This window comes from Callithrix jacchus, chromosome 7 (genome assembly GCF_049354715.1).
Source record: "Callithrix jacchus isolate 240 chromosome 7, calJac240_pri, whole genome shotgun sequence".
In the NCBI taxonomy this organism is placed as follows: domain Eukaryota; kingdom Metazoa; phylum Chordata; class Mammalia; order Primates; family Cebidae; genus Callithrix; species Callithrix jacchus.
The window spans coordinates 64124330-64137387 of record NC_133508.1 but is presented as its reverse complement, the minus strand read 5'-3'; the positions used below and the strand labels follow the sequence as shown (position 1 = coordinate 64137387).

The 13058-nt window shown below is 41.4% G+C and overlaps 1 protein-coding gene across 5 annotated transcripts in view; it reads left to right on the top strand.

The window, feature by feature from the left end:
* WASF2 (WASP family member 2) overlaps positions 1–13058 on the top strand; it is an 84954-nt gene that overhangs the window by 20694 nt on the left and 51202 nt on the right. The window contains exon 2 of one of the 5 annotated variants that reach the window (XM_078330843.1): positions 7995–8036. The exons of 3 other annotated variants lie outside the window; for them this stretch is intronic. The gene's annotated coding sequence lies outside the window, so the exon portion shown is untranslated. Of the gene's footprint in view, positions 1–7994; positions 8122–13058 lie in introns of all 5 variants that reach the window. One more of the 5 variants, XM_035308326.3, reaches the window with a different exon arrangement.

Below are 13058 nucleotides of genomic sequence, written 5' to 3'. Positions count from 1 at the left end.
CTGCTCCCAACTAGGCGGCCATCACTGACTTGCATTGCACTCCGCGTGCACTGGCCACACATCCTCGCCTCCTCCACCCACTCTGCCGACGGTTTCCTCGGAAGTTAAATCTTGGAGAATTTGTCTACACCTGGAGGCACTAGGCCTCTTCCCGGATCCACTCGACTTCTATTATTATTTTTTTAGACAGTTTCTCGCTCCATTGACTAGGCTGCAGCACAGTGGCGCCATCCCGGCTCTCTGCCTCCTCAACTTCCTGGACTGAAGTGAACCTCCCACCTCAGCCTCTCAAGTAGCTGGGACCACAGATGTGCCCCATAATGCCTAGCTAATTTTATTTTTTGTAGAGACAAGATTTCACTGTGTTGTCCAGGGTGGTCTCGAACTCTTGGAATCGGGCGCTTTTTCCTTTGTGGCTTCTCAAAGTTCTGGGATCACAGGCATAAGGCTTTGTGCCCGCCTACTCTTGTGTCTTCTATTACAACCTTCTTGGGGTAACTCCCACATCTATTTTTTGCCTCTGAGCTCCAGTATCAGAATTCCTATTGGACTACTTCACTGATATCCTGTTTACAACTCCAGCATTTCATTAGCTGTCTGCTTTTGAGAACCTTGGTCAGATTGTTACAGGTTGTCTCCTCCGTGCTTTGAAGACATGTTTACAGGTTTTTGTTTGTTTTTGAGACAGAGTTTTGCTCTTGTTGCCCAGGCTGGAGTGCAATGAATCAATCTTGGCTCACTGCAACCTCTACTTCCTGGGGTCAAGCGATTTTCCTGCTTCAGCCTCCTGAGTAGCTGGGATATAGGCATGCGCTACCATGCCCAGCTAATTTTGTATTTTTAGTAGAGACGGGGTTTCTCCATGTTGGTCAGGCTGGTCTTGAACTCCCGACCTCAGGTGATCTGCCGACCTTGGCCTCCCAAAGTGCTGGATTACAGGCATAAGCCACCGTGCCCAGCCAGTTTACAGGTTTTAAGGATGCGTTTTATACTTTTTATGTAGATTTTAGTGATGAGTCCTTTGCTTTAAAGGAGTACATTCCCAAGAAAGATGCTTAGCACTCCTGGGCAGCATTTTGTTCTTCAGAACTTTGTTTCCTCACAGGTTAAATGAGAAGGTTCAGCTTATCTCCTGCTCACCTCACTCCCCAGCCCCCCAAATCTCCTGACTTGTTGCTCTTCATCCTGACTCACGTATTTCTATTTATTTATTCATTCATTGGTCATTTATTGAACACTATTCAGGACTGGTATAGGTCTGCCAACATGCTAAACATTGGCCAGTTCATCCAGTTGTAAAATGTTGGTTACTGTCGACTTCTCAACTCCTGCCTGTTTTCATGCCCAGATACTTCAGATCCCTCCCTGTTTTTCTCTCCCACTACTCCATTTTAGGTCCTTTGTTACCTTTTGCCTTGATTATTTATCCTTATTTTCATCCTCCTCCCCAGCTCTGTTCTTTTCTACTAAGGTGAGGTGTATAGTTTCTTCCTAAATATTCTGTCATCTAGAACTCCAAATGTGTGACTCCCAGTGCTTATTGACTAAAGTATAAACTCAACCTGATATTTAAGCTTCTGTGATCTAGCCCCTACTTGTCTTTCCCACCTTGCTTCTCACTACGTGCTCAATAATGCACTCATCTTTATTTCCCAAAAATGTTTCATTATATTCTGCCTCTCTGCTTCTGCTGACACTGTCTGTACACTTCAGATCTAATACTCTCTGTCACTACATGTCCAAATCCTGCCTATTTTTCATGCCCAGTTATCTGACAGTCTTCTAAGATGGCTTCTGATATACTTAACAAAAAGTACCTTGCTTATGATACTTAAACCATAATTTCACCACTTTTTTTTTTTTTGAGATGGAGTTTCACTCTTGTTACCCAGGCTGGAGTGCAATGGCGCGATCTTGGCTTACCACATGGGCTCTGCCTCCTGGGTTCAGGCAATTCTCCTGCCTCAGCCTCCTGAGTAGCTGGGATTACAGGCACGCACCACCATGCCCAGCTAATTTTTTGTATTTTTAATAGAGACAGGGTTTCACCACGTTGACCAGGATGGTCTGGATCTCTTGACCTCATTATCCACCCACCTCGGCCTCCCAAAGTGCTGGGATTACAGGCGTGAGCCACCGTGCCCGGCGCAATTTCACCACATTTTGTTCTTTTTTTTTTTTTTAAGATGGAGTCTCACTCTGTCGCCTAGGCTGGAGTGCAGTGGTATGATCGTGGCTCACCGCAGCCTTTCTGCCCTCTGGGATCAAGCAATTCTCTTGCCTCAGCATCCCAAGTAGATGGGACTTCAGGTGCACACCACCACATCTGGCTAATTTTTATCTTTTTAGTAGAGATAGGGTTTCACCATATTAGCCAGGCTGGTCTCGGACTCAGTATGGTAAGCAGCATTCTTTTTCAATATTAAATCTTTGAAAGTCGGTGCTTTGCTCTTATGGCACATATCAGTTTGGATTGGCCATGTTTTGGGTGCTCCATAGCTGCATGTTTGTGTGCAGTTGTGCAGTGCTCCTCTAGAAGCTTGACCTGACTCAGGTTGCTTTTTTGGCAATAATACTTCATAAATGGTGGTGTATTATTCTGTCAGGAGGCTTATAATGTCCAGGTGTCTCTTTCTGTTGTACATGTTCATGGATGATGATTACCTAGATCCATGATTTCATTAAATGTGTGAAAAATGATTAGATTTTAATTCTATCATTTTTTTTGTTTGTTTATCAGCTGGAATACTTCAAAAAAGAAAAAGTTTACCATTTCAACTGTTTGGTTACCCTGAGGTTTGATGTGTACAAGGAAGGCAAGATAAATACTTAATTCATTCCCTTTATTCTTTTATTTACTAGTTTTCAAAATAATGAGTTGGTTTTTTGATACACTCCAGAGGGGACCAGTGACTTTTTAGGGTTTTTTAGGGCATGATCAGGAACTTTTAGGGGTTAACATATTTGATATGTTTTAATTCATTGTAGTTATTCTTATTGATCTTCAATTTGTTTCATCTTGGACCAGTGGGAAGTTCTTCAAGCTAGCTCCCGATTCCTTTTGAGTTAGCTTCAGCAGTCTTTGATGGTGTTTCTTGCTTTCTAGCATGGTAAGATGTTCCCGACTCATCTTGTACATTTTCTGCCCTTTTCCCGAAGAGCCCTGGATCCTTTTAGTGGGATATTGTGTTTAGAGACCACATTATTAACTCCTTCATTTTGTAAAAGAGGCAACTGAAGGCAAGATAAGTTGAGTCATTTAACTAAGGTAGCACAGATTTAGTGCCGTAATCTGCCCTAGAACTGTAGTCTTCCTTAGTCATTGCCATTTTGTCTTGGTTCCTCTGCCTAGTCTTTAGGACAGGTGGTTTAACTACATTTCAGCTTATACTCTAGGGGTCATCAGGGGAAGATAGGTTTTGTGGGTCATCTTGGAGGTAGTATTAAATCTCATTAATTTGGGCTAATTGGGGGAAAACCTAGTGAGAGTGCTCTAGGTTGTTTTTCTTTAGGCGCAGCTGTTACTTTGAGTTCATACAATAATTGAAACTAGGCTAATAGTGTTACCAGGTTACTTTGTAAGATAGAAATCCTTATACCTGGTTTAATGAATAGCTGAGAATGATGTGCAAATTAACTTTAATTGTATGTAAATTAGACTTGAAATGCTTAAAATCAGCTCATTAAACATTTCTCCCTGTGATCTTATTTACACTGTTTTCTTAGTCTTTATTAGAGTGCAGAGGTAAACTTTAGCCTAGGTCTGAATTTATCTCAACTTTCATGTGTGGAGTCTATATTAATAAAGTGTTGCTGTGAAGTTCAGAGAATTTTAGAAAGATACATGAGAAGTACAGGGGAACAGCATCTGAAAGTCAGACATTTGGCAGTCTCAACCAATCAGATTGTATTTCCTTGCATCTAAAAGTAAGCTGTTTTTCTTTTGCTGCGTTTAGAAATGAAAAATAAAAGTTAAAAAGTAAGACCTGTAATCCCAGCACTTTAGAAGGCTCAGGCAGGTAGATCACGAGGTCAGAAGTTCAAGACCAGCCTGGCCAACATGGTAAAACCCCTTCTCTACTAAAGATACAAAAATTAGCTGGGTGTGGTGGTGGGTGCCTGTAGTTCCAGTTACTTGAGAGACTGAGGCAGGAGAATTGGTTGAACCCAGGAGGCAGAGCAGTGAGACGAGATCGCGCCACTGCACTCTATCCTGGGTGACAGAGTGAGACTCTGTCTCAATAAAAATAAAAATTAAAGTAAGCTGAATGTGCTTCTAAGTGGTAAAGATTATTCACTTTACCTCAAAAGTAGCATCACCTCAGGGCCTCACTCAGATAATTGTGTATATTGAGACATAGAGGACCCAGGTGTATGAGGGCTGACTGTGTTGCCTATTGACTCTGTGGCCCAAAGTGTTATTTGACCTCTTTGAGCCTTAATTTATTTGTCTGTAATTAGGTAGTTAAAATTGGGAGTAGTAATACATGTTCTTTTTACCTCATAGGCTACTTGCAAGACTTATACTAATCAAATGATATAATAGTTGTCATTAATCAAATGATAAAATATTTATTGAATTAATGTGAAAGTACTTTTAAATTTTTTTATTTTTTGAGACAAGAGTCGTCTTCTTGTCGTCCAGGCTGGAGTGCAATGGTGCAATCTTGGCTCACTGCAACCTCTGCCTCCCAGGTTCAAGCAATTCTCCGGTCTCAGCCTCCAGAATAGCTGAGATTACAGGCACCCACCACCATGCCTGACTAATTTTTTGTATTTTTAGTAGAGACGGGGTTTCACCATGTTGGCCAGGCTGGTCTTGAACTCGTGACCTCAGGTGATCCTCCTGCCTTGGCCTCCCAAAGTCCTGGGATTACAGGCATGAACCACTGTGCCCAGCCCAAAGTACTTTTTAAACTAGAAGCTTTGTATGACCAAAAGTATTATTAGAATAATATAGATGAGGCATATTAATACATGCTAATGATCAGAAGCAGGACAACAGAAGGAAATTCAAGTTGTCTGTCCAGAACTTTGCATCCATTTTGCTACAGAGGTATATACACACCTCACACCTGAGGTGTCTCTGATAATATCAGTTTTATAGCAGTACCACTGCTGATGTGAAGACCCTGAGTTTCTAAGCAAAGGTTAAATTATCTGTAATATATTCTGTTTAGAAAATAATTGATATGCACAATATATTTTACCAATTTTCTTTACAATGGCTTCAAAAAGCATAGTGTCTAAATAATTATTTTCATTATCTGACAGTTCTACCTTATATGAAATCTGTCATTCTCTAAAATCAGCTAATGGCCAGGCATGGTGGCTCACTCCTGTAATCCCAGCACTTTGGAAGGCCGAGGCAGGCTGACCACTTGAGGTCTAGAGTTTGAGATCAGCCTGGCCAACATGGTGAAACCCCATCTCTACTAAAAAATACTAAAATTAGTTGGGCATGGTGGTATACACCTATAATCCCAGCTACTTGGGAGGCTGGGGCGTGAAAATCACTTGAATCCAGGAGGTGGAGTTTGCACTGAGTCTAGATTGCACCACTGTGATAGAGCGAGACTCCGTCTAAAAAAATAGATATTAAAAATAATAATAAAAATAAAAGCAGTTAACACCTGCACTAAATGCCAGCAACTGTCCTATATTCTTTATTATATTTACTCTTTCATTTTTTACGGTAATCTTATGAAGTAGGTGCTATGATTAATCTCTATTTTGCAGATGGGGAAACTGATATAGAGAGAGCTTAAGAAATCTACCCAAGATTATTTACTGGGATTCTGGGTTGAGGGAAAAATTTTCTATAAAGAGTATTATTAGGGGAGGGTGTGGTGGCTCATGCCTGTAATACCTGCTCTTTGGGAGGCCAAGACAGGAGGATCTTTTGAGCCCAGGAATTTGAGACCAGCCTGGGCACCATAGAGACAGTTTCTCTCTCTCTTTCTCTCTCTCTCTCTCTCTCTCTCTCTCTCTAAAGAGCATTAGTGAGGTAACTGGTAGAATTTAGATATGGACTTTATGTTAGATCATAGTATTGTGTCGTTGTTAAATTTCCTAATGTGACAATTGTACTGTAGTTTGTTTTTAGAAATAACCTACTGAAATATTTTGAGAAAGGACACAGTATCTACACCTTATTATCAAATGGTTAAAAAATTAGTAAAAAATAGTGTGTGGCTGGGTGTGGTAGCTCATACCTGTAATGGCTGCACTTTGGAGGCCAAGGTAGAAGGATCACTTGAGCCCAGGAGTTTGAGACTGCCTGGGCAACATGGTGAAACCCTGTCTCTACCAAAAATGCGAAAAGTAACCAGGCCTATTGGTGTGTATCTGTAGTCCCAGCTACTTGAAAGGCTGAGGTGGGAGGATCATCTGAGCCTGGGAGGTCAAGGCCACAGTGAGCCATGGTAGTGCCACTGTACTCCAGCCTCGGCAGCAGAGTGAGACCCTGTCTTAATTAAGTAGTTAATTAATTAATTTTGTATATGTGAGGGTGTATAGAGAGATGTGTAACATAAATGTGGCAAAATGTTAGCAATTGGTGAACCCAAGTAAAGGATATATGGGAATTCTTTGTAATGTTCTTGCAAGTTTTCTCCCAAGTTTGAAATTATTTCAAAATAAAAAACTTTTCTAAGTTTATACATCTGAAGAGTATATTTAACAGGGCTGACTGAGATTTGGACCTAGATCATTTGGTTTCAGAATTCATGTTCTGAATTATAGGACTATTCTGCTCTATTCACAGTGCTAGATAAATGAGGTATATCTTATTTTGACTGTGGGACTATGATTGGATCCTGAACATGGGGCTATGTTTTTTGTTTTTTGAGGCAGAGTTTCACTCTTGTTGCCCAGGCTGGAGTGCAATGGGCGCTATCTGGGCTCACCACAACCTGTGCCTCCTGGGTTCAAGAGATTCTCCTGCCTCAGCCTCCCAAGTAGCTGGGATTACAGGCATGTGCCACCATGCCTGGCTAATTTTGTATTTTTAGTAGAGATACAGTTTCTCCCTGTTGGTCAGTCTGGTCTTGAACTCCTGATCTCAGGTAATCCGTTCACCTCGGCCTCCCAAAGTGCTGGGATTACAGGCGTGAGCCACTGCACCCGGCCAAAACATGGGGCTATGTTAACAGCTTTGCCTCCTGATTCTTCAAGAATAGGGTGATCATATAATTTAATGTATAAACTGGTTCACTTTTAAGAGTAAGAAGAAATACTATTAATAATCACTCTGGGATGACTGATGTAAATCAAGGTGAATGGGCACCCCGAAAGGATACCTCTTGGCAGAGTTTAGTTTTAACAAATGTGACAGGACATGATAATTGCTTCATTATAATTAATTTGTTTACCATGGATTCTTGTTTACATAATACAGGTACATTTTTTTCTTCTGCCAACAGAACTCAGGCCTTTAGCTGATTCATTTTCATATCTCTCGATTTTGCTAATTCTTCTACTTCTCTCCAGACCATTTGGGAAATACTCTTTGTCAAACTTCATTTCCTCCAAGTCTGAAACATACCAGCAGGAATTTCTGTAATACTTGTCCCATTAAAAAAAAAATTGGCATTTAAAGCCGTAAATCTCAAAATACCTTTATTAACCTGATTTCTACAAGGAGAGGAGCTGGTAAATGCATCTGCATTACTAGACTGGCAAAGAAATATTATTGTCATCAACTTCCTATAGATATTTGGAAATAACCTTATTTTATGATACTAGAGGCTTTGTTAATGTTTCTTAAAAAGGATTATACCAGCCTAGAATGAAAGCATATGTGTTGTTTCATTGATCTGTTGGATCAGACTTATTTGTAATAACACTATCCTGGAGCTGCATCCAGTTAGAAGTTGTCTTTCACTGATAGAGGGTTAGTATTTGTAGTCAAATCTCTAAACTTTCAAAGTTACTCTAATAGAATCTATTCTGAATTTTTCTTTTTTCTCTTTTTTTTTTTAATTGCATTTTAGGTTTTGGGGTACATGTGCGGAACATGCAAGACATTTGCATAGGTACACACATGGCAGTGTGTTTTGCTGCCTTCCTCCCCTATTCTGGATTTTTCAAGATGAAACTACCTCCTTGCTTCCTCATACAGTATGTATTTAACCAAGTATATGTCCACTAGGGTGATAGGAAGCGGGACAGATAAGGACACTGAAATTTATGTCAGCTGTCCTTTCAGTTAACTACTGTGATACAAAGTTTGAGGGAAGAATGGATAAAACAAATGTGAACATAGTTCTTTTTAAAACCACTAAAATGACTTTTCTCCTTAAATTATGAGATATACTTTTATAGTAACAATAGTCTTAACTACATTTTTATTTTTAAGATAATGTATATTGGCCGGGCGTGGTGGCTCACGCCTGTAATCCAAGCACTTTGGAGGCCAAGTCAGGTGGATCACCTGAGGTTGGGGGTTCAAGACCAGCCTGACCAACATGGTGAAACCCTGTCTTAAAAATAAATAAATAAAATAAAATAATGTATATTTTATAGTTCAAAGCTGTTTAAATTTCTTTCTTGTTTTTTTGAGATGGAGTCTTGCTCTGTCACCCAGACTGGAGTACAGTGGCGTGATCTCAGCTCACTGCAGCCTCTGCCTCTGCCTCCTGATTCAAGTGATTCTCCTGCCTTAGCCTTCTGAGTAGCTGGGATTACAGGCGTGCACCACCACACCCGGCTAATTTTTGTAGTTTTAGTAGAGAGGGGGTTTTACCATGTTGGTCAGGCTGGTCTTGAACTCCTGAGACCTCATGATCTGCCCACCCTGGCCTCCCAAAATGCTAGGATTACAGGCGTGAGCCACCTCGCCTGGCTAAATTTCTTATTTTTGGTGGTTGTTTTCTTTAAATTCAGTGAATTACTATATTTAAAAGGATAGATGTTTTATTTATGTCACATTTTATGAATGTGGCCCAGTAGGTTGGCTCAATGACTGTAATCCTAGTGCTTTTGGAGGCTGGATCTTGAGCTCAGGAGTTAGAGACCAGACTGGGTAACATAGCCCAGACCTTGTCTCTGCTAAAAATTTTAAAAATTAGTCAGGTATGGTGGCATACACCTGTATTCCTAGCTATGTGGGAGGCTGAGGCAGGAGGATCACTTGAGCCTGAGAGATTGAAACTACAGTGAGCTATGATCATGCCACTGCACTCCAGACTGGGTGACAGATAAGGCCAGGTCTCAACAACAACAAAAAATTCACAAATGAGAATGGCCTCATTCTCATTTTTTTTTTTTTTGAGACAGAATCTCTCTCTTGTTGCCCAGGCTGGAGTGCAATGGTATGATCTCAGCTCACTGCAGCCTCTGCTTCCCAGGTTCAAGAGATTCTTCCGCTTCAGCCTCCCGAGTAGCTGGGATTACAGGTACCTGGAATCTCGCCCAGCTAGTTTTTATATTTTTAGTAGAGACAGGGTTTCACCATGTTGGCCAGGCTGGTCTCAAACTTCTGACTTCAGGTGATCTGCCTGCCTCGGCTTCCCAAAGTGCTAGGATTACAGACATGAGCCTCCATGCCTAGCCACCAATTTTTACTTAATTTTTTGTTTTTGGAGACAGAATCTTGTTCTGTCGCCCAGGCTGCAATGCGGTAGTATGATCTCGACTCAAGGCAACATTCACCTCCTGGTTTCAACCAATTCTTCTGCCTCATCTTCCTGAGCAGCTGGGATTACAGTTGTGTACCACCATGTCCATCTAATGTTTATATATTTAGTAGAGACCAGGTTTCATCATGTTGGCCAGGCTGGTCTCGAACTCCTGGCCTCAAGCAATCCACCCACTTCAACCTCCCAAAGTGCTAGGATTACTACAGGTGTGAGCCACAGTGCCTGGCATAATTTTTACTTAATTTTGAAAAATCTTTATTTTTAAGGATAACTTCAAATATTAGTTATCTTTTTTATTATTTGAGACGGAGTTTCACTCTTGTTGCCCAGGCTGGAGTGCAATGGCATGATCTCGGCCCACCACAACTTCTGCCTCCCAAATTCAAGTGATTCTCCTGCCTCAGCCTCCCTCAGCATGTGCCACCATACCCAGCTAATTTTGTATTTTTAGGAGATGGGGTTTCTCCATGTTGGTCAGGCTGGTCTCGAACTTCCAACCTCCCGACCTCAGTTGATCCACCTGCCTCAGCTTCCCAAAGTGCTGGGATTACAGGCATGAGCCATTGCACCCAGCCATATTAGTTATTTTTAACTGGAGTCAACCATGCATTAATTAAGATGAGCTATTAAAATAATGAAATAAATGCCTATTTGCCTTGAATTGCCAATTTTGTGTTTTTTATTTGATATAGGAAATCAAATACTTTTGACAATACAGTGTGTGCAAAAGATACAATATCCTGTCTAAAAGAAACCTATATTCTGAAAACACAGAGATACGTTAAAATATTGAAATTATAGGCTGGGTGGGGTGGCTTATGCCTATAATCCTAGCACTTTGGGAAGTGGAGATAGGAGAACTGCTTGAAGCCCAGGAACTCAAGACCAGCCTGGGCAACATAGTGAGACCTAATCGCTACAAATTTTTTTTTTTTTGAGACGGAGTTTCGCTCTTGTTACCCAGGCTGGAGTGCAATGGCGCGATCTCGGCTCACCGCAACCTCTGCCTCCTGGGTTCAGGCAATTCTCCTGCCTCAGCCTCCCGAGTAGCTGGGATTACAGGCATGCACCACCATGCCCAGCTAATTTTTTGTATTTTTAGTAGAGACGGGGTTTGACCATGTTGACCAGGATGGTCTCGATCTCCTGACCTCGTGATCCACCCGTCTCGGCCTCCCAAAGTGCTGGGATTATACAAAATTGTTAAAAATTAGCCAGGAGAGGTAGCTCACACCTGTAGTCCTAACTACTCAGGAGGCTGAAGCAAGAGGATCACTTGAGTTTGAGGCTGCAGTGAGCTATGATTAAGCCACTGCACTCTAGCCTGGGCAACAGAGTTAAGAACCTGTCTCTTATTTTAAAAAAAAGGAAAAAAAGGTAACAATACACAATTTTGTTGAATCCCAGATCTTTGTGTCTGGATTATCTCTGCCATTATTCCATTCTTCCATTCTTCTATCCATTTTGTCTGTTTTTTTTTTTTTGAGATGGAGTTTCGCTGTTGTTACCCAGACTGGAGTGCAATGGCACGATCTCGGCTCACTGCAACCTCTGCCTCCTGGGTTCAAGCAATTCTCCTGCCTCAGCCTCCCGAGTAGCTGGGACTACAGGTGCGCACCACCATGCCCAGCTAATTTTTGTATTTTTAGTAGAGACGGGGTTTCACCTTGTTGACTAGGATGGTCTCGATCTCTTGACCTCGTGATCCACCCACCTTGGCCTCCCAAAGTGCTGGGATTATAGGCGTGAGCCACCGCGCCTGGCCCCATTTTGTCTTAATAACAATTAAGACGACCAGTCCACCTCCTGGGCCCAAGTGATCCTCCCACCTCAGTCTCCTGAGTAGCTGGGACTATAGGCGCCAGCCACCATGCCCAACTAATTTTTGTATGTTTTTGTAGAGACAGAGTTTTATCATGTTGCCCAGGCTGGTCTTGAACTCCTGAGCTCAAGAGATTTGCCTGCCTTAGTCTACCCAAGTGCTAGGGTTACAGGCATGAGCAACTGTGCCTGGCCCTACTAATCAATTTAAGAAATACTGTGCAAGTTAATTTGCAAACTTACATAAAAATGGACAAACTCCTAGGAAAAGGTAACTTTCCAAGATGATGTAAGAAAAAAATGGAAACCCTGGGCGTGGCAGCTCATTCATACCTGTAATCCCAGCACTTTGGGAGTCTGAGGCAGGTGGATCACTTGAGGTCAGAGTTCAAGATCAGCCTGACCAACATGGTGAAACCCTGTCTCTACTAAAAATACAAAAAAATTAGCTGGGTGTGGCAGTGGGCACTTGGGAGGCTGAGGCAGGAGAATCACTTTAACCTGGCAGGCAGATGTTGCAGTGAGCCAAGATCGCACCACTGCACTCCAGTCTGGGTGACAGAACAAAAATGACTCAAAAAAGAAAGAAAGAAAGAAAACTTTTAACTATTAATAAATGGAAGTTTTACTTAAACAACTTCTTCCAGAGGAAGACACTATGACCAAATTATGTATTTATTTATTTATTCCTATCTACTAGGGAATATTCAAATAATTTTCCAGTTAGATTTGATCAGACTTTCAAGATACAGCCTATAGTTTTAGAATCAGTTATAAATTTTACTTTCCATGCTGTTATCCCCCACATTAAGATGGTGAACTGTGGTTTACATTTTCACTTCCTGGCCTATCTGATGTGGATCTCTGCTAAGGGGACCTAATTGTCCTATTTTCTTTTTCATTAGCTCCCACTCCCTATCTCCTTTCTTGCTTTTTCTCTGATTCTTTTTTTCTCTTCATAGTCAGCAAGAGTCAGAAAGAACCTTTCCACTGTTTAGAGATTTATTTCCTAGTAGATTTCTGTTCATTTTTCTATCCACTTGTCAGGAATTTTATGAAGATTTGATGAGTGACAGAAGTGTTGCTTGGCACCACAGGCTTTAAAAGATAGTACCTTCCCGCAGAGAGCTCACAGTCTATTCCTGTTCTAACTGTAATATGGGATGGATGCTATAATAAAGTAATAATAGAGTGCTCTTGGAGTAGATGAGAGCTTGATTAATTTTTTCTGGGGAATGGGGTCAGGATGGCTTCATGGAAGCAATTACACTTGAACTGGGCCGGGAAGTGTTAATCAAATTTTAAGAAGCAGGAAAAAAACAGGTAGGTAATCCAGGAAGTGGGAAATGTCTTGAGTGAAGTTACAGAGATATTGGAGTGCAAGGCCTCTGTGGTGAGCAGTGAGTAGAGCATTGGAAAGGTGTGGCCAGAGAGGAGGCTAAACAAGTATGTTTGTGTCAGATAGTGAAGGGCCTTAAATAATACATATTCTCTCTGATCACTCCTAGTCTGATTTTTTTCATTCTCAGTCTCAGCCCTTCTAACTTCGATAACCTACCCCCAATTCTCAGATAAAAATTTTCAGGTTTTCTGCTA